Here is a 12,559-nt window from a genome sequence, read left to right as displayed (position 1 = left end):
GAGCAGCAGGGAGCGGGATCCCTGCGTGAGCTGAGGTCCAGCGCGAGGCCCTGGCTGCCAGCAGGAGGGAGAGTTGGGGGTGGCACTCCCTGCTGCAGGGAGGGCTTTGGTCCGTGTCCCTCGAAGGAGCGACCGGCCGAGCGGCTGCGCCGCCCCCGTGCGCTGCTTCTCAGTTTTGGTCGGTGGGACAACCTGTCCTGTCCCAAGGGGTGGGAGCGTGCCTCCAGGCACCAGCACTGCGGGGGGCAAACCGAGAGCTTCCTGGCCGCAGCCAGCGTACTGCAGGGTTAGCAGTGCTGCACAGGACGGGCTGACCTTCCGCATTGCTCCTCCAGATGCCCTCGGCAAGACAACCACAAGCGCTGGCCACCCCCAGAGCACCACAAGTTTTTTCCGGCGCCAAGGTGTCGGAACGTGCCTTATGTTCAGCACAGCAGCCCTCGTGTTTTTCCTGCCACCTGCGACACTGTTGTGCTGCGTCTTGATCTACTGCATGAGAAAAGAGTGAGTTGCTGACTTCGCGTTCCCCCTCCACCCCGCTGCCTTCGAAGGCTGCTCGTAGCCACGACGTGTTTTCTGTCGGGCTGCTGTGGTTGGCCGGAAATCCCTGGCGAGGTTTCTGCTGCTGTCAGTGGCTTTAACTGGCCTCTTAACTGCTGGGCCGCCTTCTCGGGAGCCTGCGCTGCCCGGAGCCAGGGTCAGCTCAAACTGACCCTGCCCGGACAAGAGCAGCCCCACTGAGCGACAGGCATAGGCACAGCAAGCTCAGCACGAGCACGAGCACGAGCACGAGCGGGCAGAGATGGCCCGAGAAAGCGAGGCGCGCGCTAGCGCCTCTGCTCTTGAGCAGCGAACCTGCCCAGAGGCCTCCCCCTGCTCGGTGGTGCCACGAGGTGCAGGTGTCCACCTTGGCCAAGCTGTGCCGGCAGCTCAGCCCGTGGCGCTGAGCCTTGCCAGCTCTGGGCCGTGCTGCGGGGGAGACTCCCTGTGTCCCATCTGCAGCTCACGGCCTCATCGGCCTCCTCTCTCCGCAGGCACCTCTGCAGCTTCAGCAGACCACTGGAAACTGGCGGTCGCCCCTCTCACCCGGATAGCCAGACCACCCAGTCCAGCACACTTGGGAGCCAGACCTAATGCCAGAAGCAGCCACTCCTGCCCTCCCCAGGGTCCCACAGCCCGTCCACATCTGTCCCTGCTGCTGGAGAACCAGCCCAGGGCTCCCCAGCTGTGGCTCCAAGCAGAGTGGACCCCTGACCACCTGAGAGGCCCAGCCCAGCCCTCCAGCCGCTCAGGCAAGGCTTGCAGACAGACAGCCGAGCCCTCCAGCCATGCAGCCTAGCCCTCTAGCCGCCCATCCCACACCTCTAACCAGCCTGCTGAGCCCTCCAGCCACTCGTGACCATTTTTTGGTGTTCTTCGAGATGGCTTAGGCGTGGACTTGGCCATGGCAGGTCAGTGCTTGGACACAATGGCCTTAAAGGTCTTTTCCAAGGTACGCGACTCTATGAGTCTATGTTCTCTTCATCATCAGAATGAGCTGCTTAATAAAAATACGTCAGCCGCTCAGCCTGGAGCCATTCCTTCCTCAGACTGACACGCCGTAGCTGAAGCCCTTCCGTGAACGGCTCTCAGCAGGCGAGCTCATCCCCCCTTCCAAGGGCAGGCGCGCGGTCATCTTCCAAAGCAGTTCAAGGCAAGGCTCCCGCCTGCAGACACAACTCTGGCGTCTGCCACAGCACCACGAAAGCCTCGGTGACTGGGCCGAAACCCACGCCGACGTCCGGCATGGCGCCTGGAGGAAGCTGCACCAAACCCTTCCGGAGCTCCGCAGAAAAGCAGCGTCTGGAAAAGCGCAGGCTGCAGCGGGGCTCGGCCTGCAAGTACCCCACGGCTCTCGGGACTAGGGCTGTCGGCCTGCGTTCGCGTGGGCCTTGGCTGGAGCCCAGAAACACCAGCTGGCCAAAGGGAGTCGAGGCAGCAGCGGTCCCCGGAGCCCCCCGGCGGGCTGAAGGAGGAGGCGCCTCCCCGCGCGGGCAGCGAGCGGGTCGGGCCGCAGCCGAAACAGAGCCCACCCAGCAGGGCCGCCGCGATCGGAGCTCTCCCGCGCCCAGCACGCTTGGAGCCGCTCCGGGCTGGAAGGGTGCGGAGCTCGAGCTTGCTTTGAGCCTGCAGCAGCCACCACGGGCCAGGAGAGCAGCTGCCCTGCTCAGCTCTGGGGAAAGGGCCGCACCGAGCCCGCCCGCAGCCTCGCCGATCTGCTCTCCGTCCTGGCCCAGCCCCGCTCTGCCCTGCTGTGCTCTCAGTTCAGATAAAGCTGCTCTTATTTCCTGTCGGATGTGTTGGGGTCAGACACCGCAAGGCTCAGGAAGCGTCTCGGTGTGAGCAGACAGCGGTAGCCCGGCTCCAGGGAGCCGTTGCCATGCAGCCTCTCCCTGGCGATGAGGTCACACCTGGGATGTGAGCTTACAGCAGTGATGTGATGTCACAGAGTGCTGTGGTGCCATGACCCCTATAAAGTACCGACCACTCAGTGCACGTGAGCTGTCCCCAGGCAGCCTCAATCTGGCCACGAGGTCACTGCAGGGCTGTGACGTCTCAGAAGCAACATGTCACAGACCCCCAGTGGTGCTATGCCACCTATAAGGACCCACCCCACTCAGTCCCTGAGAACTGTTCCCAGGCAGGCTCGCCCCATCTATGAGGTCAGAGCAGGGTTGTGATGTCACAACAGTGACATGATGTCACAGAGCCGCCACGGTGCCACGCCACCTCTAAGTACCGGCCGCTCAGCCCCTGGCCACAACTGCAGCCGCAGCAGCAGCCGCAGCAGCAGCAGCATGGTGCAGATGCAGGCAGCCATGGCTCCCACCCACCGCCTCTTCCTCCTCCTCCTCCTCGTGGCCCTGCGTGCCAGGGCTGCCCGGGCTGCTCCGTGGCGAGCCCGGGGAGCAGGTAAGTGGGCAGCGCTGGGGCAGCCTTTCACGGGCCAGCGGCTCTTCTCCCCCAGAAGCGTGGAGGAGGGTTTGTTCCCTCCAGTGCTTTAGCGAGGGCTCCCTCCGTGTGCGTGACAGCTCTCCCCGTAAGAAAGCCCCGAGGGGCCGTGTGTTGCTCCCTCCGCTCCGCTCCGCTCCGCTCCGCTCCGCTCCTCCAGGGCTCTTGCAGGTGGCCTGGAAAGGGTGGCCCCGGAGAGCTGCCCCCTGCCAGCCGAGAGGCCGCCAGGCCCCTCTGCAGCTGTGGCCACCTCCACCGACGTCTGCCTCCCACCTTGCTACCTGACGCCCTTCCAGCGCCTGCGGGTCCCCAAGGCACAAGGGGATCCCGACATGCGATGGAGACGTTTCTCATCTGTGCTTGCTTCTAGATGAGGGCGGCGGCGAAGGTTATCCAGCTTCTCGCGTGGATGTTGGGTTGGAGGCCTTGGGGCATCCTGGAGGTAAGTTCTCAACGTCCCTTTCCCCGAAAGAGCCAACGCCGACAACGGGGCAAGAGCTTATTCACGTGCAGTTCTCCTTCAGACCGCCCCGTGCTCGACGGCTTCCCGGCTTTTTCGCCCGCTGCTGTCCTCAGGCCCGAGAGCACTCCCATGGGGAAGTCAGGGGGAGGAGGAAGCATTTCCCTCTTAATCTTCTTTCCGCGGCCGACGCGCAGACATGGAGAAGAGAAGAGCCGAGAGGGAACGGGTCGGGCTGAGTGATGTGCCCCGGGGCGCTTGGCCTTGCCAAGCTGCCTTGGCAGCCCCTTGGAGCCCGAGCTGCTCCCAGTGCTGGCTGCCCAGCCAGCGGGCTTGTTGGGGTGGAGTTGAGAGCTGGTGTGCGCTCCAGGGACTCCTTTATCCCGGCAGCTCCGCGCGTGGGTGGTTTCGCCCTCGGGCCTGCCCTCTCCTTGCGTGATCCCCTTAGCGCTTCTGCGATTCGGCGCTGCCGAGGTAGGTCACCATAGATGACAGCAGCTTCTCTGGGTCTTTGGTTACAGACGTGCCCGTCGGGAGGACGTCACCTTGGCTGAACGCTCTGATACGGAACGGCCTGCATCGCAGGGGTGAGTGGTCTGTCTCTGCTCACCTCACAGGCTCACCGCTGGTTTTCCGGAGCTTCCTCGTGTGAAATTGAACCCAATACTTTCTCTTAAGGACCTCCAAGAGCAAAGTACCTGGCAGAAGGAGCAAAAAAGTCCCCGGATGCATCTGAAAGGCTAAGGCAGATTCTGAAGGATCTGGAGAGAGGACACGGTGGGTATATTTCACCCTGCCTTAGCCGTGAGCCTCGGCAACCTGAGGCTTTAGACACACGTCTGGACACGCTCTAGCCTGCCCGGGGGGGAAGGGGTCGACCAGAGCCTCGCAGCAGCGACGCTGGGATTCACACCCTGCAGGCGCTGGCGAGGCGCAGAGACGGTGCAGGGCCTCTGCTGCCGGGTGTGCTTGAAGCCGCGTGCTGGGGCAGCTGCGGCCCCAGCCGTACCAGTACGGCGGCTCAGAGGTGGCTCGTGCAGGCGTCGCTAGGAGGCTGGAGGGCCTGGCGAGGGCCGAGCCCGTGTTCGGCTGACAGGCAGCACTGCTTGGCCACTGGGCCAGTTGCAGGCGGGAGCGAGGTCCCAGGCACGGCTGGTTGCCCTTTCCTAGTGCTGCAAGTCGGGTGGAGGCGCTGATTCGGCAGGCTGCGTGGGTTGTGCTCCATTTCCCGCCTGCGGAGCGACGGCTGGGATAATGGGGCGAATGTGACCGTGGGTGGTGCTTACGGGGAAGGGCGCGAGGGCCTTGCGGAGGAGCCCTGCTCGGAAGGGCTGTTTCCCCGGCCGGCCCGGCTGCAGCTGCTGCCCGGCCCCTTGGAAGGAAGGCGTTGGGCATCGCCGTGCCGTTGGCCAAAAATGCCCCCCGTGCAGTGCAAACCAGCAGTTGGCGTGCCATGGCCTCGTCTCCCAGCAGGGCGGGCGTGGCTGTGCTTGGCAGTAGTGACTAGGGGCAGCCCCAAAAGCCCCGGCATTTTTTCTAAAGCGTAGCGACATCTTTGGGGAGTATTGCCTCCTGAAGATGCCATCTCCCTGATGGGGCACGGTTCCATCTGACCCAACTGTCCCTCTTGCTTTCTCCAGGGACGGACCAACGGGCTGGGCAGGAGGCGGCGTTTTCGGAAGCAGGCGGTGCCTCGCTGCTGAGCTCCGCGGAACAGCCAGAGGTCACTCGAGCCACCACCACGGCAGCGCTTTGGGGAGGAAGCGCTGGCTCGCAGCCCGGCTCCACCGAAGAAACCTTGGTGACGCGAGCCACCACCACGGCGGCTTTTTCAGAAGGAAGCGGTGCCTCGCTGCCACACTCTGAGACAGAGATGGAGGTGACGCAAGCCACTGGCACGGCAGCACTTTCTGAAGGAAGCGGTGGTTTGCTGCCCAGCTCCACCGAAGAAACGGAGGCGACGCAAGCCACCACCATGGCGGCGTTTTCAGAAGGAAGTGCTGTCTCGTTGCCAGACTCCACTGAAGTGACGGAGGCGACGCAAGCCACCGGCACAGCAGTTTTCTTGCAAGGAAGTGGTGCCTCGCTGCCAGACTCTGAGAAAGAAATGGAGGCAACGCAAGCCACTGGTACAACGGCATTTTTGGAAGGCAGCGGTGCCTTGCTGCCCAGCTCCACGGAAAAAGCTGAGGCGACGCAAGCCACTGGCACAACAGCATTTCTGGAAGGCAGCAGTGACTGGCTGCCAGGCTCCACCGAAGAAATGGAGGTGACAGAGGCGACAGGCACAGCTGCCTCTTCACAAGGAAGCGGTGCCTCGCTGCCAGACACTGAGACAGAGATGGAGGCAACGCAAGGCACAGGCACAACGGCATTTTTGGAAGGCGGCGGTGGTTTGCTGCCCAGCTCCACCGAAGAAATGGAGGTGATGGAAGCCACAGGCACGGCCACATTTTCGGAAGGAAGCGGCATCTTGCTGCCAGACTCTGACAAAGATACAGAGGCGACAGCAGCCACCACCACAGCAGCAGTTTCAGAAGGATGCGGTGGCTCACAGCCGGGCTCCACCGAAGTAACGGAGGCGACCCAGGCCACCAGCACGGCAGGTAATTGCTGTCCCCTGGTCAGCCGGTGTCTCCCACCAGGATCGCTGTGTGTCAGCAGGCTCTTCCCCAGTGCCCGCTCTTGCACGTCCCGCCAGCAGCCAAAGCTGAAAGGCTTTCGGGTTCGGGGCCCCTGGGCCACGTTCCGCAGGGGCTGGGCAATGGGACTCTCAGTCCCACGCTCCTCCCGCCGTAGCTGCCTCCCAGAGCTTGCCGTGAGTGCCTAGAGGCCCAAGGCCCAGGAGCAGCAGGGAGCGGGATCCCTGCGTGAGCTGAGGTCCAGCGCGAGGCCCTGGCTGCCAGCAGGAGGGAGAGTTGGGGGTGGCACTCCCTGCTGCAGGGAGGGCTTTGGTCCGTGTCCCTCGAAGGAGCGACCGGCCGAGCGGCTGCGCCGCCCCCGTGCGCTGCTTCTCAGTTTTGGTCGGTGGGACAACCTGTCCTGTCCCAAGGGGTGGGAGCGTGCCTCCAGGCACCAGCACTGCGGGGGGCAAACCGAGAGCTTCCTGGCCGCAGCCAGCGTACTGCAGGGTTAGCAGTGCTGCACAGGACGGGCTGACCTTCCGCATTGCTCCTCCAGATGCCCTCAGCAAGACAACCACAAGCGCTGGCCACCCCCAGAGCACCACAAGTTTTTTCCGGCGCCAAGGTGTCGGAACGTGCCTTATGTTCAGCACAGCAGCCCTCGTGTTTTTCCTGCCACCTGCGACACTGTTGTGCTGCGTCTTGATCTACTGCATGAGAAAAGAGTGAGTTGCTGACTTCGCGTTCCCCCTCCACCCCGCTGCCTTCGAAGGCTGCTCGTAGCCACGACGTGTTTTCTGTCGGGCTGCTGTGGTTGGCCGGAAATCCCTGGCGAGGTTTCTGCTGCTGTCAGTGGCTTTAACTGGCCTCTTAACTGCTGGGCCGCCTTCTCGGGAGCCTGCGCTGCCCGGAGCCAGGGTCAGCTCAAACTGACCCTGCCCGGACAAGAGCAGCCCCACTGAGCGACAGGCATAGGCACAGCAAGCTCAGCACGAGCACGAGCACGAGCACGAGCGGGCAGAGATGGCCCGAGAAAGCGAGGCGCGCGCTAGCGCCTCTGCTCTTGAGCAGCGAACCTGCCCAGAGGCCTCCCCCTGCTCGGTGGTGCCACGAGGTCCAGGTGTCCACCTTGGCCAAGCTGTGCCGGCAGCTCAGCCCGTGGCGCTGAGCCTTGCCAGCTCTGGGCCGTGCTGCGGGGGAGACTCCCTGTGTCCCATCTGCAGCTCACGGCCTCATCGGCCTCCTCTCTCCACAGGCACCTCTGCAGCTTCAGCAGACCACTGGAAACTGGCGGTCGCCCCTCTCACCCGGATAGCCAGACCACCCAGTCCAGCACACTTGGGAGCCAGACCTAATGCCAGTATCAGCCGCTCCTGCCCTCCCCAGAGTCCCACAGCCCGTCCACATCTGTCCCTGCTGCTGGAGAACCAGCCCAGGGCTTCCCAGCTGTGGCTCCAAGCAGAGTGGACCCCTGACCACCTGAGAGGCCCAGCCCAGCCCTCCAGCCGCTCAGGCAAGGCTTGCAGACAGGCAGCCGAGCCCTCCAGCCATGCAGCCTAGCCCTCTAGCCGCCCATCCCACACCTCTAACCAGCCTGCTGAGCCCTCCAGCCACTCGTGACCATTTTTTGGTGTTCTTCAAGATGGCTTAGGCGTGGACTTGGCCATGGCAGGTCAGTGCTTGGACACAATGGCCTTAAAGGTCTTTTCCAAGGTACGCGACTCTATGAGTCTATGTTCTCTTCATCATCAGAATGAGCTGCTTAATAAAAATACGTCAGCCGCTCAGCCTGGAGCCTTTCCTTCCTCAGACTGACACGCCGTAGCTGAAGCCCTTCCGTGAACGGCTCTCAGCAGGCGAGCTCATCCCCCCTTCCAAGGGCAGGCGCGCGGTCATCTTCCAAAGCAGTTCAAGGCAAGGCTCCCGCCTGCAGACGCAACTCTGGCGTCTGCCACAGCACCACGAAAGCCTCGGTGACTGGGCCGAAACCCACGCCGACGTCCGGCATGGCGCCTGGAGGAAGCTGCACCAAACCCTTCCGGAGCTCCGCAGAAAAGCAGCGTCTGGAAAAGCGCAGGCTGCAGCGGGGCTCGGCCTGCAGGTACCCCACGGCTCTCGGGACTAGGGCTGTCGGCCTGCGTTCGCGTGGGCCTTGGCTGGAGCCCAGAAACACCAGCTGGCCAAAGGGAGTCGAGGCAGCAGCGGTCCCCGGAGCCCCCCGGCGGGCTGAAGGAGGAGGCGCCTCCCCGCGCGGGCAGCGAGCGGGTCGGGCCGCAGCCGAAACAGAGCCCACCCAGCAGGGCCGCCGCGATCGGAGCTCTCCCGCGCCCAGCACGCTTGGAGCCGCTCCGGGCTGGAAGGGTGCGGAGCTCGAGCTTGCTTTGAGCCTGCAGCAGCCACCATGGGACAGGAGAGCAGCTGCCCTGCTCAGCTCTGGGGAAAGGGCCGCACCGAGCCCGCCGCAGCCTCGCCGATCTGCTCTCCGTCCTGGCCCAGCCCCGCTCTGCCCTGCTGTGCTCTCAGTTCAGATAAAGCTGCTCTTATTTCCTGTCGGATGTGTTGGGGTCAGACACCGCAAGGCTCAGGAAGCGTCTCGGTGTGAGCAGACAGCGGTAGCCCGGCTCCAGGGAGCCGTTGCCATGCAGCCTCTCCCTGGCGATGAGGTCACACCTGGGATGTGAGCTTACAGCAGTGATGTGATGTCACAGAGTGCTGTGGTGCCATGACCCCTATAAAGTACCGACCACTCAGTGCACGTGAGCTGTCCCCAGGCAGCCTCAATCTGGCCACGAGGTCACTGCAGGGATGTGACGTCTCAGAAGCAACATGTCACAGACCCCCAGTGGTGCTATGCCACCTATAAGGACCCACCCCACTCAGTCCCTGAGAACTGTTCCCAGGCAGGCTCGCCCCATCTATGAGGTCAGAGCAGGGTTGTGATGTCACAACAGCTGTGTGATGTCACAGAGCCGCCACGGTGCCACGCCACCTCTAAGTACCGGCCGCTCAGCCCCTGGCCACAACTGCAGCCGCAGCAGCAGCCGCAGCAGCAGCAGCATGGTGCAGATGCAGGCAGCCATGGCTCCCACCCACCGCCTCTTCCTCCTCCTCCTCCTCGTGGCCCTGCATGCCAGGGCTGCCCGGGCTGCTCCGTGGCGAGCCCGGGGAGCAGGTAAGTGGGCAGCGCTGGGGCAGCCTTTCACGGGCCAGCGGCTCTTCTCCCCCAGAAGCGTGGAGGAGGGTTTGTTCCCTCCAGTGCTTTAGCGAGGGCTCCCTCCGTGTGCGTGACAGCTCTCCCCGTAAGAAAGCCCCGAGGGGCCGTGTGTTGCTCCCTCCGCTCCGCTCCGCTCTGCTCCTCCAGGGCTCTTGCAGGTGGCCTGGAAAGGGTGGCCCCGGAGAGCTGCCCCCTGCCAGCCGAGAGGCCGCCAGGCCCCTCTGCAGCTGTGGCCACCTCCACCGACGTCTGCCTCCCACCTTGCTACCTGACGCCCTTCCAGCGCCTGCGGGTCCCCAAGGCACAAGGGGATCCCGACATGCGATGGAGACGTTTCTCATCTGTGCTTGCTTCTAGATGAGGGCGGCGGCGAAGGTTATCCAGCTTCTCGCGTGGATGTTGGGTTGGAGGCCTTGGGGCATCCTGGAGGTAAGTTCTCAACGTCCCTTTCCCCGAAAGAGCCAACGCCGACAACGGGGCAAGAGCTTATTCACGTGCAGTTCTCCTTCAGACCGCCCCGTGCTCGATGGCTTCCCGGCTTTTTCGCCCGCTGCTGTCCTCAGGCCCGAGAGCACGCCCATGGGGAAGTCAGGGGGAGGAGGGAGCATTTCCCTCTTAATCTTCTTTCCGCGGCCGACGCGCAGACATGGAGAAGAGAAGAGCCGAGAGGGAACGGGTCGGGCTGAGTGATGTGCCCCGGGGCACTTGGCCTTGCCAAGCTGCCTTGGCAGCCCCTTGGAGCCCGAGCTGCTCCCAGTGCTGGCTGCCCAGCCAGCGGGCTTGTTGGGGTGGAGTTGAGAGCTGGTGTGCGCTCCAGGGACTCCTTTATCCCGGCAGCTCCGCGCGTGGGTGGTTTCGCCCTCGGGCCTGCCCTCTCCTTGCGTGATCCCCTTAGCGCTTCTGCGATTCGGCGCTGCCGAGGTAGGTCACCATAGATGACAGCAGCTTCTCTGGGTCTTTGGTTACAGACGTGCCCGTCGGGAGGACGTCACCTTGGCTGAACGCTCTGATACGGAACGGCCTGCATGGCAGGGGTGAGTGGTCTGTCTCTGCTCACCTCACAAGCTCACCGCTGGTTTTCCGGAGCTTCCTCGTGTGAAATTGAACCCAATACTTTCTCTTAAGGACCTCCAAGAGCAAAGTACCTGGCCGAAGGAGCAAAAAAGTCCCTGGAGCCATCTGAAATGCTACAGCCTGTGCAGGAGGAGGTGTTTTCGCAAGGAAGCGCTGGCTCGCAGCCAGGCTTTGACAAAGAATTGGTGGCGACACCAGCCACCAGCACGGCAGGTAATTGCTGTCCCCTGGTCAGCCGGTGTCTCCCACCAGGATCGCTGTGTGTCAGCAGGCTCTTCCCCAGTGCCCGCTCTTGCACGTCCCGCCAGCAGCCAAAGCTGAAAGGCTTTCGGGTTCGAGGCCCCTGGGCCACGTTCCGCAGGGGCTGGGCAATGGGACTCTCAGTCCCACGCTCCTCCCGCCGTAGCTGCCTCCCAGAGCTTGCCGTGAGTGCCTAGAGGCCCAAGGCCCAGGAGCAGCAGGGAGCGGGATCCCTGCGTGAGCTGAGGTCCAGCGCGAGGCCCTGGCTGCCAGCAGGAGGGAGAGTTGGGGGTGGCACTCCCTGCTGCAGGGAGGGCTTTGGTCCGTGTCCCTCGAAGGAGCGACCGGCCGAGCGGCTGCGCCGCCCCCGTGCACTGCTTCTCAGTTTTGGTCGGTGGGACAACCTGTCCTGTCCCAAGGGGTGGGAGCGTGCCTCCAGGCACCAGCACTGCGGGGGGCAAACCGAGAGCTTCCTGGCCGCAGCCAGCGTACTGCAGGGTTAGCAGTGCTGCACAGGACGGGCTGACCTTCCGCATTGCTCCTCCAGATGCCCTCGGCAACAAAACCACGAGTGCTGGCCACCCCCAGAGCACCGGGGGTGTTTCCAGTCATGAAAAGATGAGTGCGCGTCTCATAATCGGCACAGTATTTGCTGTGATTTCCCTGCCACCCGCAATACTGTTTTGCTTCGTCATGATCTGCTGGTTGGTGGCGAGAAAAGTGTGAGTTACTGATTTTACCCACTCATTTCTTTCTTTGATGGCTGCAAGACACGCACTAGCGCCTGTTCCTGAGCAGCAAACCTGCCCAGAGGCCTCCCCCTGCTCGATGGTGCCACGAGGTGCAGGTGTCCACGTTTGCCAAGCTGTGCCGGCAGCTCAGCCCGTGGCGCTGAGCCTTGCCAGCTCTGGCCCGTGCTGGGGGGGAGACTCCCTGTGTCCCATCTGCAGCTCACGGCCTCATCGGCCTCCTCTCTCCACAGGAATTTTTGAGAGCTGGACCCAACGCCAGCAGCCGCGTAACCCTCCAGCAGCCTGGCCCAGCCTTTCACCCGTCTGTAATAAAACTGCCCATTTTTATGTGCCTATGTTATCGTTGTCAGAATGTTAATAAAAAGAGCATCAGCCACTCAGCCTGGAGCCATTCCTTCCTCAGACTGACACGCCGTAGCTGAAGCCCTTCCGTGAACGGCTCTCAGCAGGCGAGCTCATCGCCCCTTCCAAGGGCAGGCGCGCGGTCATCTTCCAAAGCAGTTCAAGGCAAGGCTCCCGCCTGCAGACACAACTCTGGCGTCTGCCACAGCACCACGAAAGCCTCGGTGACTGGGCCGAAACCCACGCCGACGTCCGGCATGGCGCCTGGAGGAAGCTGCACCAAACCCTTCCGGAGCTCCGCAGAAAAGCAGCGTCTGGAAAAGCGCAGGCTGCAGCGGGGCTCGGCCTGCAGGTACCCCACGGCTCTCGGGACTAGGGCTGTCGGCCTGCGTTCGCGTGGGCCTTGGCTGGAGCCCAGAAACACCAGCTGGCCAAAGGGAGTCGAGGCAGCAGCGGTCCCCGGAGCCCCCCGGCGGGCTGAAGGAGGAGGCGCCTCCCCGCGCGGGCAGCGAGCGGGTCGGGCCGCAGCCGAAACAGAGCCCACCCAGCAGGGCCGCCGCGATCGGAGCTCTCCCGCGCCCAGCACGCTTGGAGCCGCTCCGGGCTGGAAGGGTGCGGAGCTCGAGCTTGCTTTGAGCCTGCAGCAGCCACCACGGGCCAGGAGAGCAGCTGCCCTGCTCAGCTCTGGGGAAAGGGCCGCACCGAGCCCGCCCGCAGCCTCGCCGATCTGCTCTCCGTCCTGGCCCAGCCCCGCTCTGCCCTGCTGTGCTCTCAGTTCAGATAAAGCTGCTCTTATTTCCTGTCGGATGTGTTGGGGTCAGACACCGCAAGGCTCAGGAAGCGTCTCGGTGTGAGCAGACAG

The 12,559-nt window shown here is 63.7% G+C and overlaps 1 long non-coding RNA gene across 1 annotated transcript; it reads left to right on the top strand.

Annotated features, from left to right (window-relative positions):
* Window positions 1-10,378: 10,378 nt before the first annotated feature.
* Window positions 10,379-11,735, top strand: LOC147416109 (uncharacterized). Its single transcript, XR_015183379.1, has 2 exons — window positions 10,379-10,576; window positions 11,151-11,735. It is a non-coding gene; the product is annotated as an uncharacterized LOC147416109 (long non-coding RNA).
* Window positions 11,736-12,559: the final 824 nt, after the last annotated feature.

This window comes from Leptosomus discolor, chromosome 2 (assembly GCF_034619465.1).
Source record: "Leptosomus discolor isolate bLepDis1 chromosome 2, bLepDis1.hap2, whole genome shotgun sequence".
Taxonomy (NCBI): domain Eukaryota; kingdom Metazoa; phylum Chordata; class Aves; order Leptosomiformes; family Leptosomidae; genus Leptosomus; species Leptosomus discolor.
Note: the sequence above shows the minus strand (reverse complement) of the source record. Positions and strands in the feature narration are given on the sequence as shown.